The sequence below is a fragment of the Pan paniscus genome, chromosome 17 (genome assembly GCF_029289425.2).
Source record: "Pan paniscus chromosome 17, NHGRI_mPanPan1-v2.0_pri, whole genome shotgun sequence".
NCBI classification, from domain to species: Eukaryota; Metazoa; Chordata; class Mammalia; order Primates; family Hominidae; genus Pan; species Pan paniscus.
In genome coordinates, this window is record NC_073266.2 from 81,210,684 (window position 1) to 81,220,668 (window position 9,985).

Genomic DNA, 9,985 nt, shown 5'->3' on the forward strand with positions numbered 1-9,985 from the left:
CAGATTGCCTCCAGGTTCTTCCTTGAAATCCTCCTCCTCTAACTTGTGACAAGGGCCATCAGTTACAGGTGATGTAAGTGTCCTACCCAAGACAAGGCGGGTGGCTGGGGGCAGTATTTAGTCCATCCTCTGCTCTCCAGCCCATGATCACTGTCCTAGGTTATGAAGTCCCTAATAAATAACTCCCCTCACCTCTCCTGAGTCCTGAAAAAATGAATATAAAGTCAAATAAATCAGACAGATAGAGAATAAAAATATACATTACATAATGATAGGTTGGAGGCTGGGGATTAGGCATGAGCCAATAATAGGTTTTCTAATTCTTTGGTGTACAATCTAGTCACAGGGATTACTGGAGTTTCAAAATTGGGCTTGGCCCTGGGAAAACTTAGGGCAGAAGGAATAGATGAGAATCCATACTTCCTTTGGATGCTTGGCAACCTGTGAAAACAAAACAAAACAAAACAAAACAAAACAAAACAAAACAAAACTTGAGGGCATTTCCTCTCCAAACCCACCAACATAGATTAGATGTGTTAGACGCCTTTTGTTAGTCACTTCATATTCTGCCACCCTACCTCTTAATCTAGCTGCTGCTGAGGCCACCAGTTCTGCATAGGCTTTAAATAACTTTGTGCATTGCAATCTGGCAGCACTTCCTCTCACACCTTGCTTCCAGTTCCAGGGCTTTGTGATGATGCTTTGGTGTGAATGTGCATAATTGACACTCAAGTGTGATCCGAGTTAACACCCATGGGACCTTCCTTGACCTATGGGGATACAAGCCTGTAGATACATGCTTCCCCTCTTCTTCCTCTCGGTGGACAGCTCTGATGCACATTTTGTAAGATTCCTCCGAAAGTCCATGGATTCAGATACCAGTGGCCAATTTTGTAAGAATTGTATTAAGTTTCTTTCCATCTCTGTTCCACCCCTCTTTCTCTTCTGCTTTTATTCCCTGACACCACTTCCTAAATAAACTACATGTATGTGAGCCTTTATCTAGGGCTCTGCTTTCAGGGAATCCAGGCTAAGACATTGGGGAGCAGGAGTAAATTTGAGGGTAAAGAGAGGCAAAGAGTGTTATGCTGATGGATGTCCTTCCAACTGGAAGGAAAAATCAGAAATAAGTACTTCCTCTGCGACAGGGAAAATAACAGGAATACAATCTAGATCAAAGGCATAAAAAGACCTTCTTTGATGACCCCAATGCTTAGACAGAAAAAAAAAAAAGCTAAGAAATTCAATCCCCTTTTTATGGTATCTAAAAAGAGATGAAAACAAAGTCGAAAGGTAGAAGATCAGCCCTAATGGTAGATATGAGGTTTTTAAGCTCTGAAAGCCCCCAGCTGGAATTGATTCATGTCAGAAAACATGTGCTCTGAGCAGAAAAAGACTGGACAGATTTGGGATCCCTTTTAGTTCTGTGTGATTGGTTGTGTACAGTTATTTTTATGAGAACCTTGTGGGCAAAATGGGTATTAGGACTATAATTTTAGAACCATGTTTTCTGGTTCTCTTGTCTTGTAGAATGGTTTAGTTTGAACTAAGAGAAGAAATATTGTGCACTGAAAATGAAGAGAAAATCACTGGCCATAAAGGAATTTCTTCTGTCTTGAGTGCGGTACAGTCTGCCATCATTGGTTGGCAGGGGTAACAACCTGGGGAGCCTGGACTGTGGATTGCATGGTCAAGACTGGTCTTTGGGAAGCTGGGCTTTTCTCGTAATGCTGATTCTGCCTACTGCACACCCCAAACATGATCTGTCTCTAACTCTCATTCCTACCTCTAATCTGTAATTTTTCTTCCCGGCTCCTGAATCATTACTCAGCCTCTGAATTCACTTTAGGTAGGGCTGGCTTGTTGCTCCCACCAAGCTTTTAAACTGAAACCACAGAATAACTCTTGCTTGAGTTATTACTAACTCGATAACTCTTGTGTTTTTTTGTGGGACAGGATTTACCTGCTAGTAGATTGCTGAAGCTCCACATAAAAACATATGCTGCATGCAAGAGAGCCCAGAAGATCTTGGGATGAGTGTTCCTCAGGCCAGGAAGCATCTGCCACAGCTGGGATCTTTCCTACTGAGTAGCTTTGCACCATGTGCACCGACACTGGAGATCCCTGGAATTTTGCATATGGCACTGCCAACTTGTTGGGTTCATGGCAATCTCTTTGACAGACAGCGTGTTTTTCTTGAATAGAGGCCAGGCTTGTTAAGGTTTTCCCTTAGTAAAACAGAAGGAGGTTAAGAACTGGGTGCAGGGCTGGGCATGGTCGTTCACGCCTATAATCCCAGCACTTTAGGAGGCTGAGGCGGGTGGATCATGAGGTCAGGAGTTTGAGACCAGCCTGACCAACATGATGAAACCCTGTCTCCACTAAAAATACAAAAATCAGCTGGGTGTGGTGGTGCACACCTATAATCCCAGCTACTCAGGAGGCTGAGGCAGGAGAATTGCTTAAACCCAGGAGGCGGAGGTTGCAGTGAGCTGAGATCACACCACCGCACTCCAGCCTGTGAGACTCCATCTCAAAATAAATAAATAGAAAAAGAACTGAGCACTTCTCTGAAAAGCACTGGTCATCTTGGGAGTCTCTGGGGATCTCATTAAAAATTTTATTTTTATTTTTTAATTTTTTAAATAGAGATCAGGGTCTCACTATGTTGCCCAGGCTGGCCTCAAACTCCTAGCCTCAAGTAACCCTCCCACCTCGGCCTTCCAAAGTGCTGGGATTACAGGAATGAGCCACCATGCTGGGCTCTGGGGATTTAAAGAAGCTCTTGATGGACTTCATTTTCAGGGCTGTACTTTCCAACCAGCAGGTGAAGAGCTGAATCACTAAGGACACAAATGAAAAGGGAGGGGCAAAATATGAAGGCTTTATATTTCCTTTTGAGGGACGCAGCTCCAGTCTAACTTGCCACTCTGTGAACTTCACTACTGGAAAGCAACAAAGGTAAGAGAAATGTTTCTGTACGTTATTATCTCAGCTGTGCTTGTTGTCAAAGGGGACAATAAGTAAGAGTAAACTGTGGCATTTGGACAGGTTGCATAATGAACCAAATGAAGGGGCAACTTATTATTTAATTGAGTATGACTTTTGCTGACCCCTTGATAAATACATTAGCATACTTGGATGCCATCGATGGTGTGCATTGAAAAATCTTTGAGGCAGGCTGACTTGATTTCAGATCTTTGTTTAGTAAAATGGAACTCCGTTGATATTTTCTACTTACTAATCTTCATTCAAAACACAAGCTAGTCATGCATGCTGTGGCCTCTGTATTGACACACTTCTTAGCTCCTTAGAAGATCTTAACTTACTATGCTAGCCTTATTAATTGCTATGTGTTGGAGACAATTTCTTTCTTTTGCTGCCTCTCAGTTTCGTCTTATAGCTTTAAAATTAGTCTCCTAAGTAATATGTGTATTCTGTACATGCAGCTAAAATATAATGGTTTATGTTTATGTGAACATTCTGAAATTCCTACTATTTTTAGGAATGAGCATATGTGAAATTCACAAAGTTGTAGGGCAGAGAGTAAGAGTAAAAGAATAGCTCTGATTTAGGGAAAGAGAGGTAGGTGCTAGATAAGTGGTCATGAGAGAAGAGTCTTGTGAAAGGGGAAGAATGTACACAGGGTATGGTACATATTGTAAGATACTGTTGTCTTAGCCACCCTTGGAGATGTATTTCCCCCAAAAGGACAGAACCAGACCCTCCGTCTGTTGCAGTCCTCTAGTGTCAGTATCCCTTCAGATAAGATAAGATGTGTTCCCTTCCACACATATCCCAAATAGAGTTGTCTCTTCTGGAAATCCCTCTTCTCAACCTCGAAGGGCTACAGTGACAGATATCCTTCTTTTCTTCGTTTCTGTCATAACAACTTCCAGATGACACACCTCATTTGCTTGAAGAAGATTTTTTTTTTCCAAGACACAGCCAATGTTCCCTTACCACGTGAGTGGGCTGTTTTGGGGGTCCATATGCATCTTTGATAAAATTCTGGGTGACTTGGGACTTCTGCCTTCCGTAAGTTCTGCTTCCCTGAAATGGACTAGGCAACATTAATTAGACTAGCTGTAAAATATCCAGAATATTGGTTTCCCTAATAAGTATTGATTCCTGGGTGAATGTGGAAGACACTGACAATTTCACAGATGAATTTTCTCTGCCCTTAAAGAATGTTCAGTGTAGTGAGGAATACCAACATATTAAATGAACCAAAATCTATAAATCCATCCATACACACCTCTGCACATGCAAAGACAATCACCCAGATGTAGAGGGAATTGTCAATAAAACTAGTTAAATATATGGTTAACATAGAAACTGCATCGTGAAAGATCTCTGCAAACAGAAAGGTAGAATTTTGGAAAATGAATGAGGAAAGCCCATGCACTTTGGCACTACATTAATAATATAGTTAAAACTCTGTCTTGCCAAGAAACAAAGTTCATTTGATATTTAGCATGTCTATTGGCAAGACAGAGTTTTAATATTATTGATTAGAATTTGAATTATTCTAATTCAAACTATCATTAATACAAAGTTCATTTGAATTAACTATAATTATGTATTGCCAATGATTTTTGAGAAAAACCTGAACCTGAAGTATTCTTTCTTGGTACTATGAGTTCAATGCTTGAAGAGCTGTAAGATCCAACTGTGAAGTGAGGCGAACATCATCACTCACCCTGCAAGACTCAAGATTCTGAATAATACACATATAGTACTGGCACATACATGAATCCTGTAAGTTAGCCATTTCCTTTACAAAGAAATTCTCACACAGCTGTGTAAGGGAGTAGGTGTGCTGATATTCATCATGGCACTGTTTGTGGTGGCATGAGGAAGGAAACCATTTGGGCATCTGCCATTGGCAAATGAATGGGCAAATTAATATGGTGGAAGCAGAAGAATGCAACAGTTAGAAGGTACGGACTATATTCCCAGAATAACATGGATGAATCTTAAAAATATAGTACTAGGTGAAAAGTATGTGAAAACTTGTATTTTTTTGTTTTGCTTTGTTTTGTTTTGAGACAGGGTCTTACTCTGTCTCCCAGCCTAGAGTACGGTGGTGCAGTCACTGCTCACAGCAGCCTTGACCTCCTGGGCTGAAGCAATCCTCCCACCATAGCCTCCTGAGTAGCTGAGACTGCAAGTGTGTGCCACTGTGACTGGCGATGTTTTTAATTTTTTTGTAGAGATGGGGTTTTCGCCACATTGCCCAGGCTGGCTTCAAACTCCTGGGCTCAAGGGATCCACCTGCCTCCGCCTCCCAAAGCTGATGTTAAGTATTATCTAACATAACTTTATTTATGAAAATTTAAAAATGCTTAAGATAAAGAAATCAATGTTTTACAGGAGCACATATACATAAAAGAATATGCTTTAAACAAATTATAAGTGGTGTCTATGGTGGTGGAGAAGAAAGGAAATGAACTGGGTCAAAGACCATAAGTAAAGAAGAGAATGGCCTTCTAATCCAGTGATGGCTTATGCCAAGAACCAGAGCATGTGATGACCTCAACCTTGTATACTTGTGGTTATAAAAGAAGAAACAAACAAATAAACAGACTAATAAAAGTGTCTGGCACACAATAAGTGGCCTATCAGTGTATTCCAAACTCTTTTCTTAGGTGCTCTAGTAACTGCAGGGCCACAATAGTTATGATATGTGAATAGGCGATTTTATAACAACAACATGACATAAATTTAAGATAAATAAATTTATGTTACTTTCCAGAATGCAACTCCGCTAGCTTTCTTAATTCACTAAAATGCAGAACATAGCATGAAGAGCAACTGACTTGGATATACTTCACGATTGGAAGTGCTTTCATTATTAAAATAGCTAAACAAAGGGCTGTCAAAGACATTGTTATTACCACACATAATACAGAGAGCTGTATTAAAATCACCTTGAAGGAAAACATCCTGTCAAAGGTACATAATTGTATTTTAGCAAAATAAGATGAGTAAAACGCTTCTGTTATATTTTTTAAAAACTGTCAAGAGCAAAGAAAAGTGTGGTCCAGGCTTGGTGCTGTATAACTGCTGGGTCCTATTACACTGTGCTGGGCTTTCTGAGAACTGGAACGCACAGCATCTACTCCTTAATGATTATTTTAGGGCAACTGGTTTTGATTACAGGATTTGTGAATTTTCCTATATAAATGTCATGGGTCATTATTTTGAAAGTCCACAAGTGACATATATTCCCTTTTGGTCTGTCTCTGCCTGATAAAGGACTAAAAGCATGACATAAATGCCTAAATTGATGACAAACAAGGACATATCCCAGCGAACACATCTCCAGAAAGCTCAGCTCAGATATGTACTGACTGGAAATAAGATACATTGGTAACTAGGATAAATATGTATTGGCAGGGATATGTATTGGCCTTTGTCACAGTGTCCTATAGCATATATGCTTAGACTTGGATTCTAAAAGAGGGCAAAGCTGTAATCTAGAAGATAGGAGGTAAAAGAATCACATATTTCTGTATTCCAGGTGGACTAAACAAGGGAATAATGTAACTATGCTACAGAAAGGTGAATGTGGAGTAAGTGGGCTAATTGGCTCTAGTGAACAAGGGTGTATAGAAAAACCCTTGAAGTGAGTTAGAATTCTTTTAGCTGCAAGTAACAGAAGATTCAACCAGAATGGCTTAAACAATAAGAAAAAATTATTATTTCACATGAAAAGAAATCTCAAGCTAGGGCAGATCCAGGATTGGGTAATCAATTCACTCAATGGTGTGTTATCGAGGACGCAAGTTCTGCCTGTCCTTCCTCTCTGAAATCCTGGCTTATCCTCTTAGACTAGCTACCTCACGGACACAAAATAGCAGCTGCAGTAGTAGACACATGCAGATAACCCAAGTGTGAGAGGAAGAAGAGGGCTGGTTTCCTCTTGTGGATCTCTTCTTATTAGAAGTCTTTTCTAGAAGCCCTCCAGCAACCTCTCCTGTCTTTCTTGTAAGAATTACGGCACTTTCTGACTCCTACACTAGAAACTTGGGACATAGAATTTCCTCAATTGGCTTAGACTAATCCAGGCTTGCTCTTGGGGCCTGAGAAGGGTGAAGCCTCCTCTGAAGCACATGACTGCATGAAATCTGCATTAAAGCAAGTTCTCTTAGCCCAAAACAAGGGAGTGAAAGGGAAGGGCTGAATGCTGGGCTACCAACTTTTTAAAATATGCTTCTGGGGAGAGAGAAGAAGAGAAGGAGAGAGATTTAGAAATTGATTATCAGAAAGATGATATGAACTTCTGACTAGGTGACATGAAGACCCAACTCCACCATGAGCTATGTGGGGTGTGATCTCTGATTTCTCATCAAGGGACATGCAAGGCTTCTAAGGCCACAGTCCTGCCCATCTTCAATCCCACTGCCCACCACTTTTGGACTCTTATTTCATGCATTTGTAATATAAAATTTATCTTTCAGGTGTTTGAGTCTCTGCTCATGCTATTCCTTCGGACAGGAGTGCTCTTCTTACATGTATATACCTAGGTGATGCTTATTTCATTCTTCTAGAAGCAGCAGGGATATTATCTCCTCCAGGAAGGCTAACTATAATTCTCAGTTTGATTCTGTGTCTCTCCTCTCTACTTGATTATGTGCATACCAGCATATCACACAGTACTTATTGGATTGAAATTCTCTTCTTCATTTCTTCCTTCTGCAAACATGTACTGGGTCACTACTGTATGGGTAGAGCTTGTCTAGATGCTGGAATAAAACATAAAAACAAAACAAAGTCCTTGGTGTAATGTGCTATAGAGGGAAGGGAATCAGATAATAAATACATATGTAGTAAGCCAGGTGGTGGTATGTGCTATGGTAATGGAATGGAGGGATGTGGGCTGAGATTTTAAACAGAATTAATGGTCAGGGAGAGCCTTAGTAATGAGATGCTATCGGAACAGAGATGATTAAACTGCTGGAATGAGCCATTCAAATATCTTCAGGAAGAACTTCATGGAAGAGGAATAGAAAGTGCAAATGCCCTGAGGTTGAATGTACTTGTTATGTTGAAGGTACGCAAGGAGGTTACATGGCTAAATTGGAGTGAGCTTGTGGGAGAGTGGTAGGAGATGAGGTCTGACAGGTGGCCAGGGCCAGATCACAGAGGGTCTTGTTGGTCACAGTAAGGACTTTGTCTTCTTCTCTGAGTAAAAGGGAAGACAGTGGAGTTTTTGAGCAGAGGAGTACCTAACTAACTGATATTTTAAAAATACTAGTCTATCAAAGATATTATGGAGGAGGATAAAGACTGGAGTAGAAAGAAGATAGGAGATTATTTCAGTAATTCAGGAGCACCGTTCATGCTGTTAAAACTGGGGAGCATGAGAAATGTGCAGATGGGGAATATTTCCAAAGATGGGGAAAACAGGATTTTTTCATTGATTGAGTAAGAACGAGAATAAGAATAAGAACGAGAAAGTACTTAAGGATGATCCCAAGGTTTTTAGCTTGAGAAAGAATAGAAGAATGGAATTGCCATTTACAGAGGTAAAGAAGGCTGTGAGGGACACAGGCTGGAGAGAGGAGTTAGAAAATCAAGCATTTGCTTTTGGACATGTTAAGTTTGAGATATATATTAGACATCCAAGTGGGGATGTTGAGTAAGCAGTTGGATATGTGGGTTTGGAATTCAAGGTCAGCATAAATGCAGGAGCTAATAGCATATTAGTGACATTGGAGGAATGAGGTTGGATGAGATCACCCAGGATATGACTGTTCATAGAGAAGAGGCTCAAGATCTGAATTCTGTTTTATTGTGATGTCTAGAGGTTGAGAATTGAGAACGATTCTGCAGAAGAGACTGAGAAGGAGCAGTCAAGGAGGCAGGCCATGAACTGAGACAGAATGATGACTCAGAAGTTAAAGGAAGGAAGTGTTTGATGGCAATGAGGCTCCTGAAGAATGACGTCTCCCTGAGAGCAGAAACTATTCTTGATTGTTTTTATATCCATAGCCCTCTACAGTTAGCGGTGCTCAAACAATGTTTGTGGAACTGAATAGAATGAACTCTTCTTTCCTGACATATTCTTGTCCTAAGATAACACATATTCCAGCATCATCTTTTCTTCTCTTGGATTTTCCGTTTCCATTTCTATTTTCATAAACATGATGGCTGTGGCCTCCAGGCTGAGATCTCTGACCACTTTCTTATGGCAGGTCCTACTTGTTAGTATTGTCTTACTTTCATGGAGGGATACAGGGAATGAGGTCCCACTGAGGAGATAAAAATGTGCTGGAAGGGCGGGCATGGTGGCTCACGCCTGTAATCCCAGCACTTTGGGAGGCCGAGGCGGGTGGATCACGAGGTCAGGAGATCGAGACCATCCTGGCTAACACGGTGAAACCCCGTCTCTACTAAAAAATACAAAAATTAGCCTGGCATGGTGGCGGGCGCCTGTAGTCCCAGCTACTCGGGAGGCTGAGGCAGGAGAATGGCGTGAACCCAGGAGGCGGAGCTTGCAGTGAGCTGAGATTGCACCACTGCACTCCAGTCTGGGCGACAGAGCGAGATTCTGTCTCAAAAATAAAATAAAATAAAATAAAATAAAATAACATAAAAATAAAAATAAAAAACGTGCTGGAAATTTTGCGAGTGCTGTCAACTTGTTTGTGCAAAAATGACTGAGATGGAGATGTCCTCCTGTGACACTGCAAAAGTGGGTAGTCTAGTGGGAAAGTATCTCGACTGGCTGATCGTGTGTAGCTCAAGACTTTTTTCTGCACAAATTCCAGGATGAGGAATGTCTTAAAGCATGGAAATTCAGAATACAAAGATTCAATTCCTTTTAATCTTTTGCTCCAGAACAATTATAGATTATTTAAAAATATACACAAATGATAGTAAGATAGATTTTAACCATTGGCTGAAGGAATAGTAAATCTTCTGTTCATTGGAATGTAAAACTAATGTGAATTCCCCTCTCTAGCATTTACTAATT